Genomic DNA, 19,926 nt, shown 5'->3' with positions numbered 1-19,926 from the left:
GAACCAAAGTCTCTATTTTTGGATATTTGATTTGTTTCTGTTCCTTCTTTCCCTTTTTTCTCTCTCTTTCATCAGAAACATTACCATAAAGAACTTGGTGAGAAATCTTTGTACAGGACCTGTAATTTTTTATTTCTATCATATTTTGAAAAATGGACCTGCAGAATCAGTAAATTACATCTGACTAAATTGCCCTCCAGAAATGTACCAGTTTCCACTCCAGTCTTCCACTGGGAGAGAGTGCATTGCTCCCAGGCCTGGTCATTGTCAATATTTAAAAAATCATTGTGTGAATTCAGGGGATAGGGGATAATTTCTCACCCTTGTATTCTTTGGTTGCTGAATCAAAAGAAAAAATGGAAAGCCTTTAGGACTTGTTGCAACAGTCTAGGCAAAAGATGGCTGGCTGGAGGTTTGGATTCCAGGGATGGCAGGAGAAGAAGAGAAACATGGATGGAAAGAAAGAGCCTGGCAAATTGGAGGGAGGGAATTCAGGCTGTCTCCAGCAGGTGAGCATCTCAAAATTACCCCCTCATTATTAGCAGAACACTAATTTGTGTGTCTGTGTCCTGCGAAGCTAGTGAATTTTTCATTTTAAAGATGAAACTGACACATATGCATAGACACACATACACACACACAGAGGAGAAATTAGAGAAAGACCCAGATCACCTCCGCAGTCCTAGGAACACAGTCTGGCACAAGGGCACTCAGAGTTTTCTGGGCAGGGGTCTCCCTGCCCTGACTACCCCTCAGGGCCAGGACAGAACAGAATGAGAACGGTATCCGGCCTGGACACTTTCTCTTCTGCTTTTGACCAGTTGGAGAAATACTTGTATGCCCTTTGTCCATCCTTCTTCTGAGACAAACCTCTGACCTTTGATGTAGCCCAGACTTAGCCCATGACTGACTCCATCCAGCTGGTCAGTCAAGCTGCCAGATGCGCAGAAAGGTGGGGGAGGGTAAGTAAAGATGAGGCACGGGGTCCTGCCTACTTCAGGAAGAGGCTGTGAGGAGGCTGCCGGCTGGCCTTTTCTGTGTGCCTGACTCTTTGCAATCCCATGGACTGTAGCCTATCAGGCTCCTCTGTCCATGGAATCTTCTAGGTGAGAAATACTGGAGTGGGTTACCATTTCCTCCTCCAGGGGATCTTCCCGACCCAGGGATCGAACCTGTGTCTCTTATGTCTCCTGTATTGGCAGGCAGATTCTTTACCACTTGTGCCATCTATGAAGTCTGCCCTTTCCTTTATTAAGCACCTGTTGTATGCTCAGTGCATCAAATATATTACCTCAATGAATGAATGTTTTTTATTTTTGGACCACACCATTCAGCATGCATGTGGGATCTTAGTTCCCCAACCAGGGATCAAACCCATACCCCATGTGGTGGAAGTGCAGAGCCTTAAACACTGGACCTCCAGGGAGTCCCTCACTGAATTCTTGCAGTGACTGTATCCTTGATGTGAGGAAACAGAGGCTCAGAGTGGTTGACTTCCTTAAGCCCACACAACTAGTTAAGCATCAGAGTCACAGTTTGAGCCTAGATCTATCCTGTTCCAAAGCTACACTTTTCTTTTTTTAATTTTATTGAAATTAGTTGATTTACAATGTTGTGTTAATTTCTTCTGTACAGCAAAGTGACTCAGTTATACATATATATATAATATATTCTTTTTCATATTCATTCACATTATGGTTTGTCACAGAATGTTGAACATAGTTCCCTGTGCTATACAGTAGGACCTTTTTGTTTATCCATCCTCTATATAGTAGTTTGTGTCTGCTAATCCCAAATTCCCATTCCTTCTCTCCTCTACCCCCCCAAGTCTGGTCTCTACATTTGTGAGTCTGTTTCTGTTTTGTAGATATATTGGTTTGCATCATCTATTTTAGATTCCACGTGTATATTATATCATACAGTATTTTTTTTAACTTTTTATTTTGTATTGGGGTATAGCTGACTAATAATTTGATAGTTTCAGGTGAACAGCGAAGGGACTCAGCCATACATTTACACGTGTCCTTTCTCCCCTAAACTCCCCTCCCATCCAGGCTGTCACATAACATTGAGAAGGGTTCCGTGTGCTATACAGTAGGTCCTTGTTGGTTATCCATTTTAAATATAGCAGCATGTACGTGTCCATCCCCAACTCCCTACTCTCCTTTCCCCCCATCTTTCTCCCACTCTGCAATCAAGCTCCTTCACAAAGTCTGTGAGTCTGTTTCTTTTTTGTCTGTAAGTTAATTTGTATCATTTCTTTTTAGATTCTACTTATAAGGGATGTCATAGATATCATATCATAATCTCTAGATCAATCCTTGTTGCTGCAAATGGAATTATTTCCTTCTTTTTGATGGCTGAGTAATATTCCATTGTGTGTATATACCACATCCAAAGCTACATTCAATTGTAACTGTCCCCCATCATCCCTGAGCAGCTTTCTCTGGACACCTGGTGGGAGAGAAAGACGTCTGTGACCTGGGAGAAGGAAGGGAGAGAGAGAACTTGGTCTTGTGGAAATAAGCAAAGATCACCCAAAGGAGAATGAGCACTCTATTTTTCCAGAGTTTGCTGCAGCGAGGAAGTCAGCCATATTTACTTGAGTTTGACAGATACACAGAGGCAGGCAGAGGAGTGGGAAAGCTTTATAGTGGGGGCGGCGGAGTGGGGAGGTGATGGTAGCCTTCATATATGCCCTGATTGGAGACTGCTGCCTTGGGAAAGGTGTAGGTGGGCAGACTAGATGGGGGGCGTCCCGTGTGATTGGTTAGGGGAGCATATTTAGCTTTCTCCAATTTGTACTATGTTGAAAGTGGGGGCAAAATTAGAGAAGCTTGTTATTGATCAATGTCTGGCCGTTTGGGGCTGGTTGCTACAAGGGCTGTGATTTGGCTTCCTGGGCTGTTGCTATAGGTAGTGAGTCAGAGCACTGTTTTTATATACAGTCTGGCCACTGTCTGTATATTCAGTGTGTCAGACTCCTCCCCAGAGTTCAGGAGTGGGGACCTACCTAGCCTGGACCCAGCCAGGCACTCCCTCCTTCTGCTTCTCCCTTCTGCCCTTTCTGGAGGCACTGGTCCCAGAAAGTCTGGTTGCCATTTGATTGGCTTTTTTTTTTTTTTTTAAAGCCATACCATGTAGCTTGTGGGATGTTAGTGCCCTGATCAGGGACTGAACCTGTGCCCTTGCAGTGAACGCTCAGAGCTCTAACCATTGGACCACCAGGGAACTCCTTGCATTAACTTTTTTTTTTTTTTAAGCTCTTTGGGGCCCTCAATTCTTTTTATTATTAACTAATTAATTGTTGGCTGTGCTGGGTCTTCACTGCTGCACAGGCTTTGTTCCTCTGCTGCAGTGAGCGGGGCCTGCTCCCTAGCCGTGGGACACGGGCTGCCATTGCGGTGGCTTCTCTTGTTGCAATGCACAGGCTCTAGGCGCCTGGGCTTCAGTAGTTGTGGGGCTCGGGCCTTGCTGCTCCGTGGCATGTGGGATCGATCTCCCCAGATCAGGGATCCTGCATTGGCAGGCGGATTCTGTACCACTGAGCCACTCACTAGGGCAGTCCTGCATTAACTCTTAATTCATACAATAACCCTGAAAGGTAAGTACATTACTTATTTATCTCTGCATCACAAATCACCCTCAAATTTAGCAAATATTTATTATCTTGCAATAGTTTCTGAGGGCCAGGAAACCAGAAGCTGCTTAGCTGAGTGGTTCTGGGTTGGGGTCTCTCATGAGGTTGTAGTCAAGGGGTTGGCTGGGGTCACAGTCACATAAAAGCTCCATGGTGGGGGGTAGAGGATTGACTTCTAACGTGATTCTTCAACACAGCTGTTGTCTCGAAGGCTCAGTTCCCGGCTGTGTAGACCTTCTCGAGGGGCTGCTTGAGTGTCCTCATGATATGCAGTTAGTTTGCCTCAGAGCCACTCTTGAAGAAGATGCTGGAGGGACTTCCCTTGCGTCCTAGGGGTCAGGACTCCACGCTTCCAATGCACAGGGGTGTGGATTCCATCCCTGGTCCGGGAACTAGGATCCTACGTGCCACAAGGTGGAGTCAAAAAGGAAAAAAAAAAAGCATGTGCAGGAAGTTGAGCACCTGGTGGAAGGGAGAGAGACAGAAGAATGAGGCTGCAGGATAGTGGAAATTGTTATTTAATCTTCAAAGCAAGCCTTACCGAGAGGAACCATGAGCCTCTTTGGATAGATGAGAAAATGGGAGCTCAGAAAGGAGAAAATTCTTGCCTGAGGTCACAGAGCTGGTAACTGACACAGCCAGAATTTCAGCCCTTAGCTACCTTATAACCCAGCCCAAGCTCATTCCAGTTCCAGCAATTTGTTTGCTCATGGAGGCAGGGAGGGCAGGGGGCGAATGGTGAATATAGGAGTGTGCTTTGATATTGGAGAAAAACTACCCCCTCATCCAGGCCCCAGGACTCAGGAGCCCAAGAAGGTGCCTGTCTGCGGGCTGTCTCCTGCCCTAGAACCAGGAAGCCAGTGCCTCTGGGCCCAGCTGCCTCCCACACAGCACTATTTTTACCCTCCACCTCAGTGACAAGCCTGCCTCTCCCAGATCTGGAAAGGCCATCTGGGCAGTCTGGCTGCCCCAGGAAGAACCTCCACCCAGAGGCCACTGTTGTCCCCGCAGCTGTTTCTAGATGAATCTTTAGTTCTCAGGCCTGCCTTGGCCATCCAAGATCGGTGAGACACCTCCTCCCCTAGATTCAGAGATTAATCAAACCTCCCCAATTAGTATCACTTGCCAGGTGGACCTATCCGAACTAAAATGTTTAAATCCAAAGGTATTTTACATTGTCAACCTTTCCAAAAGGTTACTAAAGTGCTCCCTGCATTTTAATGAAGAGGTCAGAGTGATTTTATTTGCATATTCAACTGTACAGATGAACATGTTGTTCAGTTGTTGCTCAGTCGTGTCTGATGCTTTGCAATCCCGTGGACTGCAGCACACCAGGCTTCCCAGTCCTTCAGTACCTCCTGGAGTTTGCTCAAACTATGTCCATTGAGTCGGTGATGCCATCCAACCATCTCATCCTCTGTCATCTCCTTCTCCTCCTGTCTTCCATCCTTCCTAGCATCCGGGTCTTTTCTAGTGAGTTGGCTCTTTGCATCTGGTAACCAAAGTATTGGACCTTCAGCTTCAGCATCAGTCCTTCCAATGAATATTTGGGGTTGATTTCCTTTATACTGACTGGTTTGATCTCCTTGCTGCCCAAGGGACTCTCAAGAGTCTTCTCCAGCACCACAGTTTGAAATCAGTTCTTTGGTGCTCAGCCTTCTTTATGGTCCACCTCTCACATCTATATATGACTACACACGCACGAAATATCAATAGGTGACCCTTGTACCATAGCTTGTTTCAGGGAGGCCCAAGAACCCTTGAAAGGAATTTATTTTCTGAAGTGGTTTCAAACAGCTGCCCTGGGGCTCCTGTTTATGCCAGTCATTCATTTGGCAAACTCTTCCTGGAGCGGGCAAAGGTTGCCTTATGCCCAGGTCCTGTCCAAATGATCTCACGTTTCACATTGGCAGAGGGGAAGTTAATAATGATTTCCTGCATCTGGTACAGAATTTAAATAAACATGGACTGCCCTGTTCAGCCTTTTTGCCCCTCCAGAGATTTCGAGCTTGGCCCCTACTCTGTTCATGCACACAGAGTGGAGGACAGAGGAGCCTGACTGTTCATGCAAAGGTGGCTTTGCCCAAAGCAGTGAGAGAAATGCCTTGGGGGGTGTTCGTGCCATAGCAGAAAGCGGGAAGTATTTTTTTAAGTACTGTACAGTGGAGAACTTGTGAGCAGATGTCACAGGTATCAGGAACTTCACATGTCACTTCCTGCCACCTGTCTGATTTGTGTGTCAGAGAATACCTGGTTTTTGGAGATCTATTTCTGGTTTTAGATCTAGAATCTATTTCTGCCCTTAATTGTCTACATGACCTTTGACAAATCACTTATCCTCTCTGGGCTTTGATTGGCTTATCTGTAAATCAAGGGAACTGAATCTGATCATTTTCAATAAAACTTTATTTATAAAAACAGGAAGTGGTGCCAGATGGGTCATGGTTTGCGATTCTCCGCTCTCTCTTTCCTGGAAGGGGTGGGGTGGATGTGCAGAGAGCATGGGGCCCAAAATCTGTGCCTGGTCTGTACCTCAAGCATTACCCAGGCCTTTCTTGTTGATGTTATTCAGTCACTCAATCATGTCTGACTCTTTGTGACTCCATGGACTGCAGCACACCAGGCTTCCCTGTTCTTCACCAACTTCCAGAACTTGCTCAAACTCATGTCCATTCAGTCAGTGATGCCATCCAACCATCTCATCCTCTGTCGTCCCCTTCTCCTCCTGCTTTCAATCTTTCCCAGCATCAGGACCTTTTCTAATGAGTCAATTCTTTGCATTAGGTGGCCAAAGTATTGGAGTTTCAACTTCAGCATCAGTCCTTCCAATGAATATTCACGATTGATTTCCTTTAGGACTGATAGTTTTGATAGTTTGATTGATAGTTTTGATAGAATTGATAAAATGCAGGGAGCACTTTATTAACCTTTTTGGAAAGGTTGACAATCTAAAATATCTTTGGATTTAAACATTTTAGTTCGGATAGGTCCCCCTGGCAATCGATACTAACAAAAAACTGAACAAACCTTTTTTTTTTTTTTTTAACTCCTGTGTACCACTCAGCACAGTTTGGACTGGTTTGATCTTCTTGTTGTCTAAGGGATTCTCAAGTCTTCTCCAACACCACAGTTCAAAAGTATCACTTCTTTGATACTCAGCCTTCTCTATGGTCCAACTCTCACATCCATCCATGACTGCTGGAAAAACCATAGCTTTGACTAGATGGACCTTTGTTGGCAAAGTAATGTCTCTGCTTTTTAATATGCTTTCTAGGTTGGTCATAGCTTTTCTTCCAAGGAGCAAGTATCTTTTAATTTCATGGCTGCAGTCACCATCTGCAGTGATTTTGGAGCCCAAGAAAATAAAGTCTATCACTGTTTCCATTGTTTCCCCACCCATTTGCCATGAGGTGATGGGACCAGATGCCATCATCTTAGGCCTTTCTTACCCCATTTGTAAGATGAGAAGCAAGGGGAAGATCTGCATTCCCCAAACTGTATTCTGGATCAGCAGTCCCAGCGAGGTGCCCACAGAAGTGACACTGACCCCAAGAGGTTTCTTCACTACAGGACTTCTCAGAGCCTTTGGAATACTGATGTGCATTGTGACTTTCCTACAGGTTGTGCTGTGTAACAGCGGGATGCTTTTTTCCTCACCAGCAACTAATATGGGTTGGCCAAATAGTTCATTTGGACTTTTCCATACCATCTTGTGGAAAAACCCGAATAAACTTTTTTTTTTTAATTTTGCCACTGTGTACCACTCAGCACAGTTTGGGAAATGCCCTGTAATCTCCCGAAAACCTTTTGTTTCCTTCCCTGAAGAATAGGGGTGATGATGGTTTCTGCCTCCTGGAATTGTTGGGAAGGGTAAGCGAGGTAATGCCTGGAAACAGGCCTGGCACAGGGCCTGGCACAGAGTAAGTGTTCAATAAATGCTGGCAGCGATTATTTATAATAAGGTTCTTCCTTTCCAGCTCTGACATTCTGTGCTTCTAACTGCAGTGTGTAATTAAACCCCAAAGCATCTGGCTTCTCAAGCCTAAAGAACAAGCCTGGAGGAAGGAAAAAAGGAAGAGAAAGATCCTTCTGGGTTGCCCATTTGGCACCAGCTTCAATGCCAGTCATCACAACAGGGGTCATGCAGCAAAATGCCAGCTCCTAATGACAAGGCTCTAGGGAGTCGGTGGTTCCCTGTTTAGCTCAGATGCTGTGGGGAATAGCGCAGACTGTGGAGAGGAGAAGGGGAGGACCAGGGCTGCTTTGGGGTCAAGTGGAAGAACCCCACGGCATCCCACATGAGTCAGCCACCCCTTCCCACTGTCTGGGCACAGTGATCTTGGCCACTTTCAGTTCTCTATGATGTGCTAAGGGAAAGAGCGACAGGAGAACTGAGTCAGAAAAGGCACACAGGAAAATTCAGACAGAAGGGGCAGGAAGAGCAATCTGCAGGGGAAGCAGCATCTGCTGCGGCTCTGAAACCTGAGGGAGCCCAGGGCTGTGGTCGCAGGGACCCGGGGTGAGGCTGCAGCGCTGCGGAGTGTCGAGAGAGAAGGCTGAAGAGTGGGCAAGGAGGGGACTTGCCTGGTGGTCCAGTGGATAAGAATCCACATTTCCAATGTTGGGGGCCTGAGTATGATCTCTAGTCAGAAAATAGATCCTACATGCCACAGCTAAGACCTGGCAAATATTTAAAACACACACACACACACACAATATTAAAAAAATATTTTAAAAAAACAGATAATGAAGTACTAAAGATGTAGTTACAACATTATAAATATAACTAGCACTGCTGTGTGTTATATGTGAAAGTTGTTAAGAGGATAAATTCTAAGAGTTCTCATCACAAGGAAAGTTTTTTTCTTTTTTTCTTTTGTATCTATGTGAGATGATGGATGTTCACTAAACTTACTGTGATAATCATTTCATGATGTATGTAAGTCAAATCACTATGCTGTATACCTTAAACGTATGCAGTGCTGTATGTCAATTATATCTCAGTAAGTCTAGAAGAAAAAAGAGAATAAGATGATCATTTTATTGATGTTTCCGAAAGCCATAATGAGCATGTGCAATGGGAGAACCTTGGAGAACCTTCTACAAATCATTGAAAGGAATGAGACAGGGAAGGAAGTGATTCATACCACACTAGGAACCAGTGTCTAAAACATTCACCCTGCAAAGCCAGTTGAACAACAGGAGGCTGTTCACACCTGTTTGAATGTTAGAAACATGTCTTTTTTTTTTTGTCTTTTTCTTCAGGGTCATTTGACAGCTGAAATGACATACACAAGCTGCTTTTATTATTTTTTTTCAGATTTTTTTTAATGTGGGCCATTTTAAAAATCTTTATTGAATTTGTTACAATATTTATTCTGTTTTATGTTTTGGTTTTTTGACTGCAAGGTATGTGGGATCTCAGCTCCCTGACCAGGGATGGAACCTGCACCTCCAGCATTGGAAGACAAGTCTTAACCACTGAACTGCCAGGGAAGTCTCCATAAGCTGCTTTGAAATGGTTCAGGCCTTCCGCCAGCTATATTTCCAAGAATTGATCACATTGCAATGGTTTTTCAAACTGTATTCCTTGTGGAGCACTACGGTTTCATAGAGACATTTGGTTGGTTCTGCAAAACTTTGACTTGAATGCCACAGGTGCTGAGGCTGATCAGAAACAAAACCAAAAATAACTATGATCTACAACCCCGACTTTTTAAAAAGAAAATGTACATTTGAATTTATAAAATATATGTAACTAACAAGATGCCCCTCTTACCTGTTGTTTATATGACTTCTAGTTCGTTTTATTTGGAAAGGGTCTTACTTCTTAAAGTAAATGGTATCACCATCCCAAGAAAACAGTCATTTTATGCTAGAAGGTGTAGCTTCAAAGATACTCACTACAACACTGCTTATATCAGGATCCAGCAAACTATGGCTCCGAGGCTAAATTGGCCACTGCTTGTTTTTGTAAATAAAGTTTTATTGGAACACAGCCACACTCCTTCTTAATATGCATTGTCTGTAGCTGCTTTTGTGCTACAAAGGCAGGGTCAAAAGGACACCTTATAGGCCTATAAATGCTAAAACATTATTCGGCCCTTTACAGAAAACGTTTGCTAACTCCTGGTTTCTAATATTGAAAAAAATGGAACCAAAGTGAATGTCCAAGGAAGGGAGTTGGTCAAATTACAGCATATTCCTTCAGTAAAGAAAATGCAAGGCCACCATGGGAGAGTGAGGCTGTGGCAAGGAGCGCTCCAGCTTGACTGCACACTGGAACCCCCTGGGGAGTCTTAAAAGTCCCATGAACCAACCCCATCCAGGGTCAATTAAATCTGCCTGAGAGTGGAACCCAGACATGAATATTTGTTAAGCTTTCCTTGAGGCTTCTAACAAGAGCCACTGTTGGAGAAAAATATTCGATGACATAGAAATACGCCCACTGTTTGCAGTCGTCCCTCCATTTCCATAGGGAATTGGTTCCAGAACCTGCTTCAGATACAAAAATCCCCAGATGCTAAAGTCCCATAACCAGTCCTCTATATCCACAGATACGGAACCTGCCTTGTTTTGAAAAAAATCTGCAATAAATGAACCCGCGCAGTTTAAACCTGTGCTGTTCAAGGTCAACTGTATTGTTAAGTGAAGAGAAGCAAATTATCTAACAGAGTATCCCTCATGACTCGTTTTTGGTAAATTTCTGCCTATACACACACACATGCACACAGACTCACACAGGTGAACAATAGGTGTGAAACATAGATGTGCTCATCTCTGTGTAAGATATTTTAATATTTTTATCTGTATTTCCTATATGTTCTAAAGTGAATATTATATCTTGTAATAAGTACCAAAAAAGAGATAAAGTCATCAGCTTAAAAAGTCATATACTTTTCATTTCAAGAAAAAAAGAGAAATGAGCATCTTATCAAAGTATTCACAGGTCATTTGTGTACACACCACACCCATAGGGGTGACGCAGCCCAGTGGAGAGGCAGGTCCCAGCCTCTTGGTGACAGCTGGGTTCTGTGAGTTAGGCAGTCACTGCTGCCTCTAAGCCTCAGGGCCCTCAAGATGGGGTGTGGGCTTCCCTGGTAGTCCAGTGGTTAAGAATCTGCCTGCGCATGCAGGAGACATGAGTCCTGTCCCTGGTCCTGGAGAATTCCACATGCCACGCCTGGGCACCGGGCACCTTAGTGCCCATGCTCTGCAACAAAAGAAACCACAGCAATGAGAAGCACCGCAACAAAGAGTAGTCCCCGCTCACCGAGAGAGGAGAAAGCCCTCACTCAGCAATGAAGACCCAGCGCAGCCATAAAGAAATAAATCTTAAAAAAAAAAAAAAAAGATTAATGGGATGAGTTTGTCCACCTCATGAGATGAAAGACGTGAATGTGCAACGTCTGGCACAAAGCAGGTGCTCAACAACATTGCATTTTTTTCCATAAGCAGCTCTCAGAGTCAGCCTGCAGCCAGTCAGCTCCTTGCTCATCTTGCTGAAGGAGAGGGGTTAGTTTAGCCCAAGTTCGTCTACAGTTGCTGGTCCCCGGTGCTGTTGCAGTTGTGCTAACCGGGGGCCACCTCTCACTGGCTTTAGCTTGGAATCTCTGCTGCCTGTGGAATTTTCCTGGACTCCCGAGAATGACCCGGGCTTCTTACCAACCTGTTGACCCTCTTATCAACATAGCCTGTCTCCACCATCCCCAGATGGAGTCCCATCTGCATACAGAAAGAAGGGCTTTCAATTTTCCTGGGGCTGCTCACCTTTAATAAAAATGACAATTGTAGCTGCCATATTTGGACCCTACATCTGCCCATGCTTACATCCTCTGTCTCTCAGCCTCAGCTCTGTTGGGCATGGGATGATGCTATCCTCATTTCACAGGTAAGAGAGGTGGAGGGACTCAGTCAGGCTCACACAGCTGGTAACTGGCAGGTCTGTCTGGTCCCCAGGTTTCCCCACTCTGCCACACTGCCTTCCAGCAGCTGTTTATGTTCCCTTTTCTATCCCAGTGGATTCTAATGAACAGCCAAGTTAGAGAACTGTTTTTACAAAAGCAGTGATTCTCAACATTAACTATGGAATCTCCCAGAGAGATTTTTAAATACTAATGATAGGGGTGGATACTGAAGGGTGTGGCGGGGGAAGGGTGGAGGTGGGAGGACGGCGAATGTGGAGTCACTGGAAGGGACCCTTCAGGTTTCCTGTGGTTGTGGTAAGGTTCTACTTCTTGATCTGGATGCTGAGTGCTTAGGTGTGTTCGTTGTGTGTGTGTGAAGATCACTTACGATTTGTGTACTTTTCTTTGTCCATTTATTCTATAGTAAATTTTTAAAAATTATTTTTTAAGTAAAGAAAAACAAAAGGCAGTTGTCCTCAACCACATCGCCGCCTCCTGGGAGAAGGCAGTCTGTGACCCTTGGACTCATCTTGAGAATTCCTTTCATAGCATCAAGCAGTTATTGGCCTTTGAGTCTGTGCCTGTCCTTGACAATGAGCAGACAATTCTTCCAGGGCTGATGCTGCACTTAGCTGACAAAGGCCCACTGTTGCTGCAGCGGGAGGTACTCAGGGACAGTGAGGCCCTGTGGCTGGGCTCAACACCTCCTCCCTCCCCGCACCTGAATTCATGTGACCCCATTCCACCCAAGCCCTGGGACCTAGGGCAGCAGACATGGAAACAGCTACAGCCTAGCACCTGGGTCTAAGGGTGAGCCCCCTGCTCACTTCTGCCTTATATCATAATTTGAGTCCCTGAAACATGTTCTCTGATTTTCACTTATAGACTGTCTGATTTTTAGTTGGGCCCATCCGTGAATGTGTGAAACTAAGATTGTATTTCCCATTGTCATTTGCCGCTAGGTCTGGTTCTGGCCAATAGAATGTAAGTGAAGTAGTCTGCATAATTCTAGGAAATGCCCTAAAAAAGGAGACTGTATTTCTCCTTTCTTGTTACCTGGAATATGGCAAGGAAAGGCTGAGTCCTAGCAGCCATTTTGGGCCAAGGAGCAAAGTCATGACTGAAGATAGGAGAACAAGACAGGGGAAACTAGAGCCTCTCTCTCTTTCATCTCCTTTGCACTATGGGGCACCCTCTTGGTAGTAGACTGACTCCCTGGGGGTCTCTTAACATGAGAGAGAAATGAGCTTCTACTCTGTTTGAGCCAGTGATACTTGGCGTTTTCCATTCCTCTCAACCCCAATTTAAGCCTAGCTAACACTCAGTGCTTCTGATTAAACAAATATATATACTTGTTATTGATTTACTTGGCTGTGCCAGGTCTTAGTTGCGGCATGTGGGTTTTAATTCCTCGACCAGGGATCGAACCCCCGCCCCCTGCATTGGGAGTGCAGAGTCTTAGCCAGCGAACCACCAGGTAAATCCCGGGGCTTCTGAGTTTGATCCTTGGCCTGAGTTCTAGCCTTGGTCACCTGCCCACTATGAGGATGAGGGTCCTGCCTTTCTCCCCCTGGGCACTGGAGTTCTGCCCCAGTCCCACCTGAATGGTTGAACCCTGCAACCTGCTGGTGCTCCCTATCCATGCTGCCTGCATGTTGTGCTGGCCAGAGTGGCATACAGCCTGCTGCTCCAATTGCTTTCCTAGAGTGAGCCCTGCCACTTCCCTCTTCCCTCTCATCCTCTTACCTGTGGCTCCCACCCTGTACCTGACAGGCTGGCTGCTCTCTGGACATCTACAGCAGGACCAATGCGTGCTGTACCTTCCCCAGGGGGCAGACAGCAGCCAGTTCCTGAGATGTATTGAGAATATGCAGCTAATACAAAAGAAAAAGTACAGCTAATAAATAATTTTTGTTGTTGTTGTTCAGTTTCTCAGTCATGTCAGACTCTTTAGGACCCCATGGATTGATTAATGAATCAATCAATTAACTTGGTACCCCTGCAGCCTCACTTCCTGTACATGGGTCGTTGCTGGCCCCTAGTGGCCACTGGGTAACTTGCACAGAGAGTTGGCCTGAAAATCGGAGTGTGGGAAAAATTTTCCCCCATTTCTGAATTTTCCTGATGCTGGGGGTTTCAACCATGACAGACCCATAACTCCTTCATCATAAAATACATTTTGTATAATGATAATAGTTTTTAAAGATTTTAAGCACTTTATTTGAGGTTTTTGTTCAGTCGCTAAGTCACGTCCGATTCTTTGTGACCCCATGGACTGCAGCATGCCAGGCTTTCGTGTCCTTCACCCTCTCTCAGAGTTTGCTCAGATTCATGTCTGTTGAGTCAGTGATGTGCTGTGCTGTGCTGTGCTTAGTCGCTCAGTCGTGTCCGACTCTTTGTGACCCCATGGACTGTAGCCTGCTAAGTCTTTGATGCTAATAAATGACATATTTGTAGGGTGCAATTTGATAATTTTTGATTTGTGTGAATTTCCATGCCCATCATCACAATTGAGATGGTAAACATCTCCATCACTCCCCCCAAATTTCCTTGTCCCCCTTTCTACCCCCTGTCCCCAAGCAACTAATGATTGCTTCCTGCTTTCTATAATTTTTAAAAGTTTTTATTTATTTATCTTTTTGACCATGCCACAAGGCATGTGGGATCTTAGTTCCCTGACCAGAGATCAAACCTTTGCTCCCTGCAGTGGAAGCGTGGAGCCCTAAACACTGAACCACCAGGAAATTCCCCCCATGCTTTCTAGAATTAAAAAATATATATAGATTAGTCCACATTTTTGAGAGTTTTCTATAAATGAAATCAGTATATACTTTTTTTGGTCTGGCTTCTTTTACTCAGCATAATTATTTTGACATTTATCCATTCAACGAATTAACCAATAGTTTTCTTTTCATTGACGTGTTTATCCATTCAGAGTGATGGTAAATTTAAAAAGCAGCATTATGCCCTAACTATCATATAGAAAAGAAACAGAAGGAAAGTAATAAAATAATAGATAAGTCCCAAGTAGATGCTCATTCATGAGAATAGTAAAACATGCAATGATGTGGTCCCAGGCTTTACCTATACATGAAATAACATGAGCCCAGTTCTTTGCCAGAAACTTTGGCTGGTTTGGCTCCAAAGGCCACTCCATACAGGAGGGTACATGCTGTGTGGATCACACATGGGCGCTGAGATTGAGCAGAGAAGGTGGACACAGGCAGATTTTAGTTCAGTGGATTCATTTCTCAGAGGACTGATCATTAGGGTGGCATGTTACTTTTTGAATTATGTGATTGGTGTGTTCGGTGTGGACCACTGTGGAATTTTCTCCAGTCTATTAATTACTCAGGGACCTCCCTGGTGGTCCAGTGGCTAAGACGCCACATTCCCAATGTAGGTGGCCCAGGTTCAATCCCTGGTCAGGGAACTAGATTCCACAAGCCGCAATTAAGTTTGCATGCCACAACTGAAAAGAACCCACATGCTGAAAAGAAGATCAAAGATCCATCATACCACAACTAAGACCCGGTGTAGCCAAGTAAGTAAAGAAATGTTAATTACTCCAGCTTATGAGCTCACTGAGGTCCGTACTTGATTTTTTTTAAGGCATGTATTTGATTCATCTTGTGTTTTACAGTGCAATCTAGAAGCTTCCTTAGCACTTTCCTGAGCAGAAACGGAAGTCTCCTTCTGCTACCCATGCTCTCAAGGCCAGCCTCCGGCAACGGTACCTCTGTCCCACTGGAGGCCTTCTTGAGTCAGAACATGATTTTATGAGAGAAAATGTTTGGCAATGATTTTGAAGTAACAAAGCTTTAGAACCTTCAGTTATTCTACCTTCTTGGATAATCAACCTACTGAGTTTTGTGGTGACCTGTAGCTTCAGAGTGACCTGTCCTTGCAAGGAGTTCACTCCAGAAACTTTGAAGAATTTAGCTTACACCGCAGTAGTGCCGCAGAGAAGAATCCAAAGTCCAAAGTGGGACACAAGATACGCACGTTCTCTCGTTGCTGTTTCTTAACTCCATTTTTAACTTGTCACCCAACATTTCCCCTGAATCTGATTCGATATGAAAGTGTAAAAGTGTTAGTCACTCAGTCGTGTCCGACTCTTTGTGATCCCATGAACTGTATCTCTCCAGGCTCCTCTGTCCATGGAATTCTCCAGGCAAGAACACTGGAGTGAGTAGCCATTCCCTTCTCCAGGGGATCTTCCCCACCCAGGGACCAAACCCAGGTCTACTGCATTGCAGACAGATTCTTTACCATCTGAGCCACTAGGGAATCCCTCAATTAAATATATTATGCTTTTATTCTTATGCTTTGCTTCCTTCTGTTTTCCTTGGGAAAGTTTTGCTTCTAATTTTTCTAACTTCTTAAGTCAAACACTCAAATTTATTTTACTTGAATAAAAGCAGTTAAGACTATGAATTTACTTCTAAATAAATTTCAGACACGATATATTAATGTCATTTTCATTTTAGAAAGCTGTTACTCTAGATTTTATTCATAATTTGCCAATGACCCAATAATTATGCAGGGGAGAAAGTGTCTGTGTGTCTGTGTCTTTTAAAGTTATAAGAAATTGAGGTTTTTAAATTGTAGCCAGAGTATGGAGCTGATACAATTCCTCCTTTTGGGACAATTTGAGGTAATCGTTTTAGCCTAGTTTATAATCAGTTTTGTAACTATTCCTGAAGTGTTTGAGAAGGTATACTTTTCTGTGGGGGTAAAGTACAGCCTAAAAATAAAAAACTCAGTCTTGGACTTCCCTGTTGGTCCAGTGGATAAGAATCGGTCTGCCAATGCAGGGTACACAGGTTTGATCCCTAGTCTGGGAAGATTCCACATGCCACAGGGCAGCTGCTGAAGCCCATGTACCTAAAGCCTGTGCTCCACAAGAGAAGCCACCTGCTCGAGAAACCCACACCCCACAACCAGAGAGCAGCCCCAACTCGCTGCGACTAGAGAAAGCCCACACACGCAGTGAGGACAGCACAAACAAAAATACACAAATAAATAAATTTTAAAATTCGGTTATGAACGTCTGGTTTGACTGTGTCTCACTGGTGACTGCCTTTTCATGTCAGGTCTGCAAACTCACCTTTTTCAGCTCTGTTGTCTTTTCCCAGTTTGTCTCTGATCTTTGTCATCCACATCCATCCTTTCCATCCTTTTCAGTCTCATTGTTTTCCACATGCCTTTCTGCTCAGGATTTGGAGGACTTCCAACTCTGTGATGACAGCCTTTTTTAACATATTTTTATAGGGACCATTTTTAAGGCTTTATTGAATGTTACAATATAGCTCCTGTTTTATGTTTTGGTGAATGTTACAATATAGCTCCTGTTTTATGTTTGGGCTCTTGCTAGGCACTATTGAGGCTTTGAGCAAAAAGTGTTTAGGTAAGAGAAAAGACTAATAAAGTAACTCTTCAGAGCTTCCCTCCGAGGTAGCCTGAAGGCAATAGATTTGAACACAATGAGATATCATTTGCTAGTAGTGCTGAGTGTACAGTTTCTTATTTTTGTGTTCCTATTCTTGGTTCTGGAAGTATCCATGAATTAGTACAATTTTTACCTCAGCTGTAAAAAGCTGAGGAAATGTTTGTAATATTGCAAAACTCACATTACACATTACTCTTACGTTTTCATATATGTCTAAACTTTAGACATAATATAATACTAATTCTTTACATTGACAACAAGATGGACATTAAATGCTAGACTTGTGAATTTTGACATTTTAATTTGAAAAGTTACTTTGAGGTTTAAATTACAATTATAATTAAATTAAATTACAATTACAATTTTATTTAAGTTAAATTTTAAAATTCAAAGTTACTTAGTAAAGTGTAGTTAAACTTTCAAAGAGTGAAATAAAATGGATCTCTGTAATTTTGTTATAAAAATTTAATATACAGTCATTCTAATTTGTATTTTGACTTTTAAGAAAATAATTTTATTTATTTATTTTTACTGTGCTGGGTCTTTGTTATTGCTCGGCCTTTTCTGTAGTCTCAGCAAGCGGGGGCTACTCTCTGGTTGCAATGCACAGACTCCTCATTGCGGTGGCTTCTCTTGTTGGGGAGCACAGGCTCTAGGGTGTGGGGGGTTCACTAGTTGTGGCACACGGCTCAGTAGTTGCAGCTCCCAGGCTGCAGAGCGCAGGCTCAGAAGTCGTGGTGCACAGGCTTAGCTGCTCCATAGCATGTGGGATCTTCCCGGACCAGGGATCGAACCCGTGTCTCCTGCATTGGCAGGTGGCTTCTCTACCACAGAGCCGCCAGGAAAGCCCTTGACTTGCAAATTACTAGATACTTTTTAATATTTTAAAGAAACGAACTTTTTGGAAAACAGAAAAAATTAGTACATTTTCTACATAAATTTATATTTTTGATGAAAATATATTTAAAGTCACATACTTTGAATATAATTATGCTTTTAATTCTTAAATATATTTAAAAGTTGATCATAGTAATATAACTAGTGTTTGTGCTGAAAGGAAGATAAGAAAATAAATTTCATGAAAGATTTTAATCCTTTATGAATTATGTATACACTTATTATTCACCCCAACATTATTAGTCCATTAGCACAGCCTCCAGACATGTGGAATAAAAATTAAATTCATTGATCTTTGACATTTTGCTAACTTTCAGTCATATATTAATATAAGCCATAGCTTCGTATGGGCTTCCCAGGCAACGTTAGTGGTAAAGAATTCGCCTTCTAATGCATGAGGTGCAAGAGACATGGTTTAAGCCCTGGGTCAGGAAGATCCTCTGGAGTAGGAAATAGCAATCCACTCCAGTATTCTTGCCTGGAAAATTCCATGGACAGAGGAGCCTGGGGGCTACAGTCCCTGGATCCGCAGACTCAGACCCAACTGAGCACACACACACACACAGCTTTATACACATTTTAAAATTTTATTCTTTTAAAGGAATGTTTGTCAGAATATGAGGATAGAAAATATTTTATTTAATAGCTTGTTGCTGCTGCTACTGCTGCTAAGTCGCTTCAGTCGTGTCCAACTCTGTGCGACCCCATAGATGGCAGCCCACCAGGCTCCCCCGTCCCTGGGATTCTCCAGGCAAGAACACTGGAGTGGGTTGCCATTTCCTTCTCCAGTGCATGAAAGTGAAAAGTGAAAGTGAAGTCGCTTGATTTATAACTTGAGCATGTTTATTTAGACAAGTGATACGTGGAGACCATGTCTTCTTGCCCCAGGCTACTACTTTCAGACTTTATTCATGGGTCCCAGGTTGGATGTGCCAGTTCCTTGAATGGGTAGGAATCCATCCAGGGCTCATGGTTGCCATGGTTGGGGGTGAGTGGGGCTGGAGGGTCCCTATGGTCCCCTTGTGAGTGCTGCCATCATTTCCTCTAAGACTTCATGCTGCAAGGAGACCCTCGCCTGCAGGTCCAATTCCCAGCATGTGGTCCTGGACTATGGAAGCCTTTCCTGTCACCCAGGGCTCTAATTCTGCACAGGTGAAGTTACTTGGATCATCTGAAGTTATCTGGGTCACCCGTTTTGGCCACAAATGGTACTGCATAAAGTGATAGCCAGAGAATGCCCTCCTCCCAGGGTACAACCTCCACCAGAGCTTCAGAATTGATGCTTTCAAGATGTGGTGCTGGAGAAGATTCTTGAGAGTCCCTTGGACTGCAAGGAGATCAAACCAGTCAATCCTAAAGAAAGTCACTCCCGAATATTCATTGGAAGGACTGATGCTGAAGCTCCAAAACTTTGGCCACCTGATGCAAAGAGCTGACTCATTAGAAAAGACTCTGATGCTGGGAAAGATTGAAGGCAGGAGGAGAAGGGGATGATAGAGGATGAGATGGTTGGATGGCATCACTGACTCAATGGACATGACTTTGAGCAAGCTCCAGGAGATGGTGAAGGACAGGGAAGCCTGGTGTGCTGCAGTCCATGGGGTCGAAAAGAGTCGGACACGACTGAGCAACTGAACAACAGAGCTTCTGCTGTCTTTACATCCTAAGACGCAATGCGCTGCTGCCCCGCTAGGGAGACGAGTCCAGAGGCGGAGGGTACAGGGCATCACTGCCCACTTAGAAAACTCCTCCTACTTCCTTTCTGGTAGACTCTGTCACCCTGTATCAAGGGTGAAGTGAGCATCAGCAACAGAAGTTTCTCTTGCCTCCTTTTTGCTATGCTTCTGCTGCTAAGTTGCTTCAGTCATGCCTGACTCTTTGCAACCCCATGGACTGTAGCCTGCCAGGCTCCTCTGTCCATGGGATTCTCCAGGCAAGAATACTGGAGTGGATTGCCATGGCCTCCTCCAGGGGATCTTCCCAACCCAAGGATCGAACCTGTGTCTTATGTTTCCTACATTAGCAAGCAA

At 44.0% G+C, this 19,926-nt stretch overlaps 1 non-coding gene across 1 annotated transcript; it reads left to right on the top strand.

Moving 5' to 3' along the window:
- Positions 14,908-14,980, top strand: TRNAG-CCC. Its single transcript has one exon. It is a non-coding gene; the product is annotated as a tRNA-Gly (tRNA).

This window comes from Capra hircus, chromosome 19, assembly GCF_001704415.2.
Source record: "Capra hircus breed San Clemente chromosome 19, ASM170441v1, whole genome shotgun sequence".
Classification (NCBI taxonomy): Eukaryota; Metazoa; Chordata; class Mammalia; order Artiodactyla; family Bovidae; genus Capra; species Capra hircus.
The sequence above is the reverse complement of the archived record's forward strand: the minus strand, read 5'-3'. Positions and strand labels throughout refer to the sequence as shown.